This window comes from Callospermophilus lateralis, chromosome 12, assembly GCF_048772815.1.
Source record: "Callospermophilus lateralis isolate mCalLat2 chromosome 12, mCalLat2.hap1, whole genome shotgun sequence".
Classification (NCBI taxonomy): Eukaryota; Metazoa; Chordata; class Mammalia; order Rodentia; family Sciuridae; genus Callospermophilus; species Callospermophilus lateralis.
Genome location: NC_135316.1, coordinates 21,287,316 through 21,303,252, shown reverse-complemented (window position 1 = coordinate 21,303,252; position 15,937 = coordinate 21,287,316).

The following is a 15,937-nucleotide window of genomic DNA, read 5'->3' as shown; positions in this document are numbered from 1 at the left end:
TGATACATATCCAGATGAAACTATGCAGGTGGGTATTTCTATTGGCAATACTACTTGGTTTTCTTCTTCAAGTGGATGGATTATCTTATCTTAAATCCATTGTGGTAGTTACGTAATAATCTAAGTTTAAATATTCATAATCTCTATACTCATTGTTTTGATATAATTGATAGCCTATGGATTGTATAGTTTCTGATGGATTATCACTTCATCTATCACATGTAAAATTTGTAAAGAATCAAAATACCTGATAGATTTATTCATTCCATTTCTCTTTCTGGAGCATCTATAGTGCTATGTGCATTAATTTAGTTGGTAATATAAGTAAAATAATATGAAGAAACTAAAGCTAACTAAAATACAATTATTAAGATGTGATAATGAAAATATAGTAATTCTTTCATGATAGCTGATGTTACAACTTGAAATCCTGGTTAGATAGGGTATGTCATAAAGTTACACAGGGTTTTAACCTATAAATTAACTTTGACAAAGTTATGTAAACGTTTTACGCATGCCTCATTTGTTGAGAAAGTCATAATGGTTATGAAACTGACTTAAACTTATTTACAGCTAAATTTTTTCTTTCCTTATATAAGCTTTAATGCAAGTTCTTCAAGTGTGTGGTAAGGTGGGAGCAGCTATAATGTCACTAAACATTTGTAGTACAAAGTTCTAGCACTGAACCTTCTCACTGTGAAGTGAAGTCTTCTCAGATTATAAAAAATTGTTTCTGTAACATTGTGAGGGAAATAAATAAGCACATATATTTAACTATATATAAATAAATAAGCATATATATATATATATATATATATATATATATATATATATATATATATATATATATATATATATATATATATATATATATATATATATATATATATATATATATATATATAATATAGTATATATTATATATACTTCTTGGTAACGTGAATAATTATAAAAAATTAAAGTGCACTTCACACTGAAACTTCAGAACATTGTCTTAGCTGTATTATTATACACACTAGCTCTACTATCATATACAGTCACAAAAGCTTATCTTATTACAATTGCTTCATGAAAGCAGTCAGAAGAAATCAAAATCTTAAAACACAGAAAATTTTCATGGATACTTCAAGGAAGAAAAACCTATTCAATATAAATAGTGAGTGAAAAAAATAGCTAACTAAATACAGACCTAACCCAAATTATGTCAAAGCTCTTAGATGATGGAACAGAATGGGAACCAGCCATAGTTTAAAGCTGTCAATTGGAAGAATTGATCATTTTTAATTCTGGCAGAACAACCATGCCAGCAACTGCTTGCATCTCCCCAGATAAATATATAAAAACATTTTTCTCACCATAACTGAGTTTAAACTTTTCAAGTTGCTCTTTATCCTGGGGTATTTTTTGTTGTTGTTGCATCTGGCTCCATCAAAAAGATAAATATTTGTCAGGCAATCATGTGAAATATGCTTAATCTTGAAGATTAGCAATTTGCTTGTTCTCTTAACATCTATCATATATATCCCAAAAACATACCTAACCTGTCAGTGCAAATTAAGCATTGCTTTCATTTTGGAATAAAGGAGAACCTTTATAAAAATAACTTTATTTGCATTTCACTCATTTTTTCTAATTATTGTTTCTATAATAATGGTCTTGTATGTGTATCAGTGTAGATTCCATCCCAGCCAGCTAATGTGAAAAGGAGAAAAGTGCTTTATATAGAATGTGAAACACAGCATTTTATTTGGAAAACAGAAATAAGCCTTAAGTCAAGATAATAAAGAGGATACAATGTAACCAAAGGTACATTGTAAAACAGAAAGGAAATGAAAACAGAAGAAAAGAGTTCTAGTGTGGTGTTGAAGACATTTAGAGGAAATGAGATTTCTTTTTATCTTCTCACACTTTAAAAAAATTTAGAGTTAAAATGTTTTTGAAACAAGTATTTATATTTATGCCTGAGAACAAAACTTCATTAAAATACCTAAATTTAAGCAAAATTGCTAGAGAAGGGAGTAGGAAGTTTGCCATTCGCTATCTTGTCTCAGAATTGGCATTCATAAATGGGCATCCATGAATTGAGTATCTTTCTCCAGGACTTGAAGTTGGATTAAATACTCATAGAGAGCCTCTGCTAGCTTTAATCAAGAAAGATCTGGTATTTACAAAACAAATATTTGTCTGCAAACTGCAAACAAATTAATATATAAAAACATGACTAAATTATTTCAAGACCATTTTATTATCATATAACAAGTAACCTGGAAATAATACCATTTAAAGGTTTCATATTTCTCATATACCTTAATTAAATATCCCACCATATTTGGCACATCCTCTCATAGATTTTAAGATATTTTTTGATAGAATTTGCTCAAATTTTCCAACAGGAATTTTGTGTTACTAAATCTTATTCACCTCAAGCACAAAGTCCACTCTCACCTCTTGAAATACTAAATTTAATTATTTTTCAGTACATGCACACATTATACTATATTCGGGACACATGTTTGTAAGGAGAGAGGTTAAGTGTATGTATTTCACAGCTGATTTACCATTTAAAAATTTAGGTGTAACATGCTCAAAACCCTGGTTTATGTACCTTTTAATAATCTCCCTATAATGTCTGTTGTGTTTAGGTAATATTTCTAGGAAAATCGGCAATGACAGATTTTTTTTTTCTTAATTCCAATGTCATCCCTTCATTCTACTCACACTCTTAAGCAATATAGGTGGACACTGACTCCATAGTCTGTTTTTGTATACATTTCATCACTGAAAATTCACAGTTTCACTTTCTCCACAATTCCTAGATGAGAAACCCTTTCGTGAAGATACAATTTGCTTTTATCCTCTTTATCAAGGAGGCTGTGGAGGAAGAAAAGAAGGTGAAAAGTAGAACACTGTGCTGGACACTCTGAATTCCCAATGCTGGTGATGGTCACTGTTCCTGCACAGCTCAGTCAAGCCCTCTGGGGATCAACTGACAGTGCTCCATGGTAGCTGTTTTATAGTGACAAAAACAAAACAAAACCCTCCAAGCAATGGTCAGGTTTTTATATAACTCAAAGGTATCTAAGCAATGGAAAAAATGAAACAAATTCCCTTTCTTTTTCTATTTTCTAGGAACCTTTTGTTAGCTTGGCACAACTCAGCTGGGTTAGAAGTTTAATCCAGTGTTGTCCAATTATCCCACTCTCCTGGCGATTAACCCAGGGAGACTGCAAAAAGACCTTTTGTTGTGGATCAATGAGCATCCTTTACTTGAGTGAGCTTCTCTGGAGACAATTCCTGGTGCTCTTAAAACATCTAAACCAAGATTTCCCCTCTTGAATCTGGACCTTTCGTAATAGAAATACATATTGGACTGGACAGAGAAAACTTTTAAGACATTATAACATGGATTGTTAATCTCATTAGTGAGAAACAAGAGTTTTTCTGGGTTTAGAATATTTTCTTAACAATGGGCCAGTTGCATTACTTTATTATATCCCGTATGGAACCACTTAGACTCTTCTGTTTCACTGCACCAAGCTGTTAACTCACCTGCTCTGCCAATTCTGAAGTTTCCAAACAACTAGAAAATGACATGTAAGGGGACAAACAAAACAAGGACACTCCACTATGGAATGATTTTATAATGTCTTTGACTTAAGTCTGTAATACTTCAGTAGTTCCTGAATATGTGGGTATAGCTAAGATTTTTTAATAAGTGCTTTTTAATGTACAGGTAAAGAGTTGAGTGAATCATATTATTCATGAAACATAATTATCATGAATTGGTTCAAGACCTGTACTATTTTTGTCTTTTATTTTTGTCCATTTATTTATTTATACACTTATCTTTTTGTGTACCATTTCAAGATTCTTAAACAACCCAGCAGTGTAGCAATGTGTTTGATGTACGTTCCTCTGTTATTCAAGTCATGCTAAAATGCATGTTCTTATTTTAGTTATAAGAAGTTTTTTTCCAACACAAATGGGCATGTGCAATGATTTAAAATATTCTTGGTTTTATTTTTCCACACTATTTTTAAGTTCATTCAGTTGGCTGCTTCATTTATTGTTTGTTTGCTTTATTCTATAATATATTGATACACCCATAAAGCCTGTGCTATCAGTTTCCAAAGTGGTACTCAACTGTGATTATCAGCCACATTTTTCTCAGTACCTCCACATGGATGACCAGCTATATTGCATTCAACCTTCTGTCACAATAAACAACCCTGCAATCAGCATCTTTGTTCAGAACACCCTGTACTTCAATGATTATATTTATTTGGGATATATATTTAGCAGAGGAGATGTTACAGAGTGTATGGCAATATCTCAAGCAAAGCGGTTATGAGAGTTACTTTTTTGTCAGTTCTGAAGCCAAAAGTTGAATTATATTCCACATAAAATGATATCTCCATGTTTTTCTTAGCAGTTTGCTGATATATAATTGATGTTAAAAAACAGACCTTTACATTGCAAATTTGAAAAGTTTTTTTGTTTGTTTGTTTTAACTAAGACTTGAGCCCAGGAGTACTTAACCACTGAGCAACATCCCCAGGCCTTTATATATTTTTACATTGAGATAAGATCTTACTAAGTTTTTTAGGGCTTGAGTTGCTGAGGCTGAGTTTAAACTCTTGATTCTTCTGCTTCAGGGATTTATATGTGTGCACCACAGTGCCCATATGAACAGGGTTTTTACAAATGAGAACATCTCCATAATCAAAGAGAGTTAAAATATCCTCTATACCTGTCCTCCATACCTGGTTGTATGGTTCAGTTTCTTTTCCTGATGGTTTTATTTATTTTCCTTGACTTGTTACAAAGCCTAGAAACTCTACCTCCATGGTGAATGTCTGTAGTAAGTACTGACTTCATTTTTCCTGACCTTAGTAGAGGACGTTTTCAGGTGTGTTTTACTAGTTTGAGGAAGTTCTTTTCAGTTTCTAGTTTAATGAGACTTCAGCAGGGATGAATATCAGATTTTGCAAATGCTTTTTCTTCACTTGTGATTGGTATAATCATATGACTATTCTGTTCAGTCTATAAATATGGTGAATTATATCATGTAAGTTTAAAATTGTAAACCAACCTGTCATCTTTGATATAGATGTGAAGAGATTATGATACATTGTCTTCTGTTCATGTTTGGGTCTGGTTAAATTTGTTAATAATATTTGCATCCATGTTAAGAGATAATAAGCTTTTATATTTTTAATTTTTTGCATCATTGTTTTATAATTGTTTTTCCTTATATATTGATAGATTGCTTAACAAGTGAATCCAAATGGAGTTTTCTCAGTGAACAGACTTTTAACTAAAACTTCAACTACTTAAATTAAGTATGGGAATCCTCAGATTATCTGTGTCTTTTTGAGTATGTGTTCATAGTTTAATTCAAAGACTAGGTCCATTTTTTCTGTGTTATAAAATTTGTTGTCATAAGAATGTTTTGGTAATGTCTTTGAAGTTTTTAAAGTTTAATTACAGATGACTCTCTGTTTTGTTGGGTTTCTCTTATTGTTTTACTAATTTCTATTTTGTTGATTTTCATGTCTGCCTTCAGTGTTTTCTTTATTCTGGAATTTGTTTGCTTTTTTCTGAGTTCTTAAACTGGAAGATGAACTCAATACTTTCATGAATTTCTGTTCTGAAATACAAATATTTAGTGCCATGAATTCTCCTAAGTGATATTCTAGCAGTATCTCACATATTCTGATAAATTAATTTCATTTTTTTCAGGCTAATATATAATTTCACATTTGGCATGTCTTTGTTAGAATTATGTTTGCAAAAACTTAATTTTTGAACTTAATAGAACTCAATTTTAACTGCATATATATATATATATCAGTTGTATTAATTTTGGATTATATTTTGTTAATTATTTTATGTAGTTAAGTAACTTGGGAGCAGCTTGATCCTTCTGATTTTAATTTTCTGATTTAATAACAGCACTTAGTTCAGGATTATTTACCATTATTAAGAGAAGAATTTTCTAATTTGTGTTCCAAATATCTCATGAACTATAAGATTTTCTGAACTGACTCTTAGAAACAGGTATTATTCTTATGACAGAGTGAAGACCTGCAATTAACTATAATGCTCTCTATAATTATTCAGCTAGATTCTGAATATCTCCTGTGTTCTCCTTCTATGCAGCTTTATAGATTCTCCCATATTGTAGATTCCCAGGCTTCTCAGATGTGTTTCCTCAACTCAGTAGGTCTTTTCTCCTTTAAACTTTAACTCAAAAGCTTGCTGAGTGAAGTAAAGTGGGGTAAATATACAAATTATTTTGTATAATTTTGTCTCTCATAAACCATTGTGCTTCAGTGGCTGATGTTCAGTTTCTTGAAAAGTCAGTGTTTACACACTTTATATCTTTAGTATGTGCATGCATCCATGGGTATTATTGCTTTGCTCCAGATAAAATCCAAATATATTTCACGTGTTGCATTTTGTTGTGTCTTCCAACCTTGGCTTATTCTGCATTTTCAATTAGTTTTTGAAACTCTTCTTGTCCATGTGATTTTTGGGAACTATACCCCTTTATATTAGCCATTATAGCCATAGGTCATTTTTAATAGGATTTATGTGCTTTTCTTTGGATTTTCATTTAAAATATGCTTAATCTCTTCTCTGTATTATTGAAAATATATTTTCTTAGTATCTAATTGTTTGAGTGTTTTAGTGCTCTTTTATTTTTATTACTAAAATCCTTCAAATTTAAATTATGGATTATCCTCTTCTATGTCACAGTTAATCTACTACATGCTCAACAATTACCTTTATAACTTAATCCTTCACATTAAGATATTTAATTTTTTTTGAAATTCACGTTAAGGAATAGGGTTCTATAGGTATCCAGTTTTCCTGATATTATCTATAATATGATATTTTCTCTCTTATACATGGTGTTTCCTTTAATGTGTAGTGTCTCCATATATCTGTGCTTCTCTTTGACATCTTAATGATTTGGAACAGGTATCAAGTATTTTATCTGTTAATTTTAATAGAGAGCATTGTGTGTATTGATATTTGGTAAGGGGAATCTCAGCTGTGCTTTTCTTTTTTAAAGTTTATTTGATAGTCCAAAGATTTTTTATTCCTTTTCTTTCATTTGAGAATGAATTCATCTAGCTTTAATAAGACTAAGCAATATTTTTATTGAGAATACATAGAATTTACATATTCATTTGAATAAATATGACATTTGAAATATGGCTATTTCAAGAGTATGAAATAGCTCCCTAATTATCCATATAATTATATTTATCATTTATTAATCTTAATATCTCTTGAAGAAAGTTGTATTTTTAAATTTTTTATTAATATGATAATTGGGAATACTTATAACAACAATGTGATATTTCAACACATGTAAATAAACATTCTAATTAAAGCAATTTAATTCTATGTCCATTTTTTATGTTTGGAAGAATTTGTGCTCCCCTCATTTAGTTCTACATAAAATATCTAATAGACAATTTTGAACCAGTGTCACTGCTGAGAAGCATCAGAACTCGTTTCTTCTATTTGAGTTTTGCTATTGTTTTACAATCTCCCTCGATCCCTTGCCCACTTTTTTTTACCATATAGTAACACTACTTTACATTAAGATCGACTTTTATTTTAGCTTTCATATATGAGAGCAAACAAGGGGTATTTGTCTCTTTATGCTGAACTTTTTTTTTTTTTTCATTTAACATTATGAACTTCAATTTCATTTATTTTGATGCAAATAGCAAAATTTAATTCCATTTAATTGACTGAATAATATTCTGTCGTGTACATATACAACATTTATGTATGATCATCCACTGATGGGCACATAAGTTGATTCCATATCTTATTTTGAATACTTTTGCCATAACATGACAGTGCAGATATATGTTTGATATGGAATTGTATCAAACCAAGAAGCTTCTGCAAAGATAAGGAAACCACCCACTAACAGGGTGAAGAGACAATCTACAAAATGGAAGAAAATGTTTGCCAACTATTCAGTGGACAAAGGTTAGTAGTCAAAATATATAAGGAACTAAAAAATTCAACAAGAAAAATGAAATAATACAGTCTAAAAATAGGAAAATGATTTGAATAAATATTTCTCAAAAGAAGACATGCAAATGGTAAACAAATATAGTTAAAATGTATTTAATATAATAATGCAAATCAAAAGCACAATGAGCCAGGAGTAGTGTCGAATGCCTGGCTCAGGAGGCTGAAGCAGGGAAATTTCGAGTTCAAAGCCAGCTTCAGCAACAGCAAGGCTTTAAACAACTCGGTGAGACCCTGTCTCTATATAAAATACAATATAGGGGGATATGGCTCAGTGGTTGAGTGATCCTTAGTTCAACCTCCAGTATCCCATCACATAAAACAAAGAAAAACAAAAGGCACAAGAAGACATCATCTTATCCTAGTTAGCAAGGCTATTACAACACACACACATACACACACACACATACACACACACACACACACACACAGAGAGAGAGAGAGAGAGAGAGAGAGAGAGAGAGAGAGAGAGAGAGAGAGATGCTGGTGAGGATGTGGAGGAAAAGAAACTAGAATATACTGTTAGTGAGACTACAAGTGGATACAGTCATTTGAAGACTAGTATGCAGGTTCCTCAAAGACTAGAAATACATCTATCACATGATTAAGCTTTCCCATATAGTCAAAGAAAATGTGTGTACTCTTAATGTGCAAGTTTCTATTGTCTTTTTAGATCTTTTGTTACTATTGTCAATTTTATTGTATTTGATATGTTTTTAGTTAGTTGCTGTTAGCATTTGTCATTATATCTGACATCCATGATTATTTCATGTTTTCCTATTAATTTTATAATTTTTAGATAGCTGATTATGTCATTTGAAAATAATAAAAAAAACTGACCTCAACTTTTCCAGTCATTACAATACCTTTTTCTCTTATTGAAATTTTGACAGTGGGTTCTTAGAAATGTTTCTTTTTTATTTCCAGTAGTGAGCATTGAAAGCAGAATTGTTGTACCACTGAAATATGTCCCTAATTCCTAATTTCATTTTGAGACAATCTCACTAAACTGTCCAATTTGGCTCCAAACTTATGATTCTCTTGCCTCGTCCTATTTAGTACCTTAGATTATAGTGGTAGCCTGGATTCTTAGCTACTTATTTTCTTTTAAAAAATTAGATCTATGTTAGGTGTGATGGTGCATACAATCTTGGCAGCTCATGAGGCTGAGACAGAGAATCACAAGTTTAAAGACAGCCTCAGCAATTTAGTGTGGCCCTGTCTCAAGATAAAAACTAAAAAAGACTGGGGATATGGCTCAGTGGTGGTTAAGGATTCCTGGGTTCAATCCCAGGTACCAAAAAATTGCAAGCAAGTAAGCTTTACTAATATTACATAAGATATATGATTATCTTTATTAATCTCCATTGGCTTGTTCTTGAATTTCTTTTTTTATTTGAGTGTTTTAAAAATATTTGTGCATGACAAACATTCTGAGACCTTAGTTTCTTATCTTAGATTATTCCTATAATATTCTAGCATTTGAATAATATTTTTGACCCAATAAAATATTGTAGACTAAAAGATTTTAAAAATGTTTGTTTGTATTTATATTTTCTCTCTATATTTTAAAAATATCAATCCACTCTTTTTCTGACTTAAAGAGGGTCATACCATACTTTTTAAAGTATTTGCACTTTATCTCTGGAAAATTTTTAGGGTATTGTTTTATATTTTGCTGCTTTTCTATACATTTCTAATTGCTAGAAATATATATATATATATATATATATATATATATATATATATATATATATATATATAAAACAAATTTCACATAATCTTATTTGTTCTGTTTCACTTAATATATTTAATTTGTTTTATTGCATTTGCAATCTTAAATTGACTATAACTTTCACCTGAGTTCATTATTAGAGACAGTGTTCTGTTAGTTCAGCAATCGGAGAAAAAGTGGATGATTGGCTGGGAGTTTATGTCAGAGGTAGAGTGATTGCCTAGCATGAAGGAGGATCTAGATTCAATCCCAAACACCACAAAAAAAGAAAGAAAAAAAGGATGACTTGAGGTGTTCCTCAGTTTTTATGTGATTAAGTCCCCCACCACAGTGAATACCAAGCAACAAATTCTCAACAGTGAATTTTGAGCTGAGAAGAGGGATGCAGAGTGTAGAGTCAAATATCAAAAATACATACAGTGTGATTCCAGCCTGCCAGCAAATCAGATATCCTGACATGATAAATATATTGAAGAAGGGATAGAACTAGACACAAATCATGTCTTTCAGGTAAGTTCAAGAGGAAGAGCCAGTCATCAACAGGATGAGTACACCCAAACAACACAAGACCTAATAAAGGTCACATTCTTTTGATTTTATTCCACAGACAGATTCTCTGTTCATGTAATCTTTATTATATTATTAGAAATAAAAATTGGAAGAATTGGAATTACATTTTAGATTCAAAACAAATATCCCTGAAGTTGAAGTCGATAGCATACATTTATGGAACAATGATTCAAGTACACTTTGATCAGTTTGCAAAATGCTTTTAAAATTAGTACATCCTGGTGTGGCTTTGCCCTGTCTAATAATACCTATATGAGAAATTTGAAGAGCCATTGCCAGTTTCAGCAGAAAGACACCAAGGTTCATTCACAAGAATATTTGTTTTTCCAAAGGTTCTAAAATTTTGTAATTTTTGTTAATATTGTTGTCTGTATTTCTCCCCCCTTTTCTTCATTTTATCAAAGGTGATCATAGAAAAGGGAGCTTGAGACCTTTCAACTCTTTATCCTGTACAAACTTATTAGCTATTTGTACTTAAACTACTGTGAATTGCACTGTGACATGAATTTGAAGCACAGATGTCTTTGAAGGTTAGAGTTTATTGTCTGTTGATTATTTTTACCCCATTAATATTGACACAAATCATTCAAAATTAATTTAAAATACAAATAGAATTAAATCCAATGCAAGTGTTATTTAACATTTTAAAACAAAAAGAGATAAATGTTGTTGTTGTCAGAAAGGAAAATATGAAGAAAATTTCTACTTGTTTTCTTTTTTTTTCCAGCACTTTTGTCTTGAATCAGCCAGTTTATTTGAAAGGAAATAATTTATTCTAGACTCAAATAGAAGTCAGAATAACTGCTATGGTTTTACTAAAAATCAATATCTATATATGCCTTTGTTAATTTCACTGGGCATCTAAAGGTATGTTGCTATGGGAATAACTAAAAGTGTGTAAAAATCTAAAATATCTAAGAAGCATAATCATAACGCCCATATACAGAAAGAATCAGGCCTCATCTTTTAACTGAAGGACAATTTACTGGAATTAGAAAGAATATTGAAATTAATTGCTAGCAATGTGTACAGCATGATTGCATGGGAAAATTAGATTTTATATGTCACCACTGAAATTTTGCACAAGTTTGAAAAAGAAACAGTTTATCTTTGGTAGTAATAAAGTGATCTATCTCCTTGACTACCTCTGCATGTAAAACTGCTAAAATTGGTCCAATAAATTATCAGATTATTTTCTGTAAAGAGAAAACTGTACTTTAAGATAAATTTTCTTGCATGAATCATTTGTTTCCCATAAAATAATAAAATAATATTTTTGTTGTTTTTAATAAATCCATTGTAAATATGAATTAATAATTTGATATGTCAGAAAATAAGTTATATCATCAGTCAGCTTTTTATTGCTGTGACCAAATATCTCAGAAGAGCAATGCAAAGGAGGAAAATTTTATTTTGGGCTCATTTTTTCAGAGGTCTCAAACCATGGTTGGCCAAGTCCATTTTTCTGGGTCTGAGTAATGTAGGATGTCATGGTGGAAGGTTGTGGTTGAAGAAAGTGATTCAGTTGATGGCAGCCAGAAAGCAGTGAGAAAGAGGCAGAAAGACAGAGGACAAAGAGGAGGAAACAAGGTATGGTTCCCAAAGACATAATTTCAGAGACCTATGCCTCTAGCCACACTTAGCTTCCTATGTTTTCCACGTCTTAATTAATTCAAATTATTAATTTGTCAAGTAAGATTATAGTTCATAAAGTTCAGTTTGTTGGTGTCCCAGTCTCATAGAAATGACAAATTTAGAAAATGAGTAATATTCACATAAAGATGAGAAAATGTTTTACATTTTCCTTAGATTATTGTTCCCTTCACTATTGAGAAGCTATTCGATTTTTGTAGTATTATGTAATATCCACCAAAAGATGGATGCTCCATAGGAACTATTTCTTTTATTACAATACATGAAGCCTTATGTCTTCAAGTTGGTCCAACATTTATAACACAAACAAACCTTTTGAAAAGAATTCTGTCTTATTTTGCATAGTAGAAACACCACAATTTAGATATACAATGTTTCATATATATTGATGAATAATATTGAAAATATTGAAGTAGAATTATAAAAATTTATTGAACTATAAAAATTTTGATTTTTATGTATGTATAAAATATCACTTGTAATAAGTAATTATTAACAATTTACTGAACTAAAATGTTCATATTTACGTCAAGATATATAAATGGTTGAAATTTATAGTAAATGATTTAGTCTGCTTTTTTTCTGCTGCTGTCACTAAATGACCCTACTAGAACAATTTTAGGGGAAGAAAAGCTTATTTGAGGACTCATGGTTTCAGAGGTCTCAACCCATACACAGCAGGCTTTATTTCTCAGGGCTCTAGGTGAGGCAGGACATCATGGATGAAGAGTGTGGCAGAGGAAAATGGCTCACATGGTGATCAGAAAGCAGAGAAAGAGGTCTCCATTTTCCAGATACAAATATATAACCCCAAACCATGCCCCCAATTCCCAGCTCCTCCAGCCACAGGCTATAATTTCAATTACCACTGGTAATCCCTATCAGGGATTTAATTCACTGATTGGGTTAAGACTCTTACAATCCAATAATTTCTCCTCTGAACCTTCTTGCATTGTCTCACACATGAACTTTTGGGGACACGACATCTAAACCATAAAAATAAGAAAATTAAATATTAAGATAATTTTATTTTAAAATGTAGTATAATAGAAGACACATTGGAAGAGTAGTGGCATGAATTGCAGTAAAGCACAGCTCAGTGAATTTCTATGATTTGGAGTTACTGAATAAGCATACTGTGAACATAGAATTTCCATGCTTAGTAACAATGTCAAGCTAGAAGTCTTTATTTGAGCTCTGAAATGTATAATATATAAAATATCAAAGTGAGATAGGAGATGTTCTAAAATGCAAATTCAAAAGGGAAGTCAATTAGAAAAACTGAGATGACTTGAAATTTCTCATTAACTTTAAACACATAAAACATAAAAGAGAAGTCATGTTGGATAACATTACTGGAACATGTATCTGTAGAAAGAACTGCTACTTTACTGTGAGTTCTAACACTCAGGAGAGAGAAGACTATTTTCTCCACATCTTGAAGCAAATGAAAATGGCTACAGTGAGAAAACTTGGAATGAATACTATCTGTCACCCACATTTTAATGGAATTCTTCAGCCATCGTGTCCTTTGGACAATGATGGAACTTGGGCATGGATGTGAAGAGACAGAAATAGAAAAAGGGAGAGAGAGAATGTTTTGAGAATAGCACTGTTAGCAAGATGGCAAACTATTTTTCCAGTGCAATTAGATGAGGTATGTAGAAAGTAATTTCACATTCAGTCCCCAGAGATCTTTGAAGATCTTCTCTAATATCTAGGGAACTGACAAACACATCAGCAAGGGTTATAAAAGCTGTATTATTTGTGAAATGAATGTTCTGTCTCAAGGGGAAGCCTTTAAAAGCACATAAAATGCTCTATAAGAGAATCAGATTTAAACCACAACTAAGAACAGCCTTTGAGGCCATCTTAAATTACTATAAATTAAGGAAGTCTTTACTTTCTGCTATTTTCTATCCAAATGGGCAAGGCAGAGGTAAAAGAAATTGCCCAAACTTTATCACGTCTGCTGTCAGTGCAAATATGCTCCACATGCAGATGATTCATCACCAAGGGTGGAAAAGATTTAATTACAAATAAGATTGTAGGTTTTATTTATTTATTTATTTTTTGTACTGGGGAATGAACTCATGGGCACTCAACCATTGAGCCACATCCCCAGCCCTATTTTGTATTTTATTTAGAGACAGGGTCTCATTGAGTTACCTAGTTCCTCGCCATTGTGAGGCTGGTTTTGAACTCGCAGTCCTCCTGCTTCAGCCTCCCAAGCCGCTGGGATTAATACACATGTGCCACCGCGCCCAGGAAGATCATGGTTTTAATTAATTTATTCAACTAGGGATTTCAGTAATTTGGGACTCGATTTTGGACTTAATATGAATAAAAGACTTTCCATTATTTCAGAGTAATTATAAAAGTCAAGATATCTCCTAGTTTTCATGAACACTGATAACAAAAATTACTAAATTAATTTTAAATTATCAGTTGAAAATAATAATAAAGTTGCTTTTTATAAGTCATGCTCCATCAATGTGCTGGTAACAGAAATAAAAATTACATTTGAGTGCCAAAACACACACACACACACACACACACACACACACACCCCACACCTTTGAAGATAAAAACATATTAAAAACACAATAGATAATTTTCTTTTCCAATTTAAGTTATTATTTTGAAAGTTTGGTTGGAAACAAGTTGATAATGGTGATTTTAAATCATTCGTCTTATATACAATAATCTTAAATCTGCCAAATAAATCCACAGTGTCAGCAAAATCTCCAGGCAACAGAGGCATTTAATACACAAGTGAAATGAAATTAAAGGCAATAGAATCAATGCATATTTTAAATTTTACTCATGTACATGTTTTCTACAACAATCAGAAGGGTGCAAGAAGTGTAAGATAACAATTCACATGTCACATGTCACTGTGAAATTCAAAACCTAAAAGAGTACTGGTAAAGTTGTGTTAATCACTTCTTTCTACATTAGAGGTTATAGAAACTAAGCTATTCTTTTGACATCTCATTTCAAAAATAATAAATCTGTCATTAAGCCAGAGCTGTAAATTCGACCTTAGTGATATCACTATTGGCATGGTGGCATGAGAAGCTATAAATATTTCTTACATTCCTATTACTAACTTGAAAGTACAACTGAGAAGAAAGATAAATCACTCTTAGTTCCTAAAAAATCAAGAAATAGTCAAGAGGATTATATAATGTTCTATTATAATGGAGAACTATATTTAAAGTCATTCAAATTTCTACTTAATTTATTATTGGCTATTTTCTCCAAATTCTACTTTCTCAATTAATAAAAAGCAATTGCAAATCTTCCAATGATACTCATACATATGATACTTGATACTTTCATTCCACATGCATGAAGGTAACTGACTGCACTGTAAAAGAATTAAGAGAGAGTGTAATGCTCAAGAGTAGATACAGATTATGTTTACAGCAGGAAAACTTCCTAGTGTGAAGAATATAACATGACCCAGTGTGGATAGAAGAAAATGGGGCTCTTAATTCTCTTCTTAACTGTCAAGTACTGACAAATTTTTCCCAGTAGCTCTCTGAAATAGCTCGACAAGATGGTTGACCCCCCTCTAAGTGACTGAGGTTGGTGTCTCATTCTTTGTCTTCATTATGTTTAAATAATGTTTTCCACTTATTGCAGCTGGCTACTGGTTAGTTCTTGCATTACTCTCTGCTGTTAATCTGCAGGTTCCCTCATGCTTTTGCTCTTTTTCAGTCCTTCTTTTTCCATTCTTTTTCCCATTCCCTGCTCTCAGTATCTTTTCTATTTTTATTATCTGATTTCTCTCTCTCTCTCTCTCTCTCTCTCTCTCTCTCTCTCTCTTTCTCTCTCTAAGTATCTTCTTTCTTCATGCTCTGGGTGAGCTCATCTATTCTCATAAGTTTAAATATCATCCATATTTTG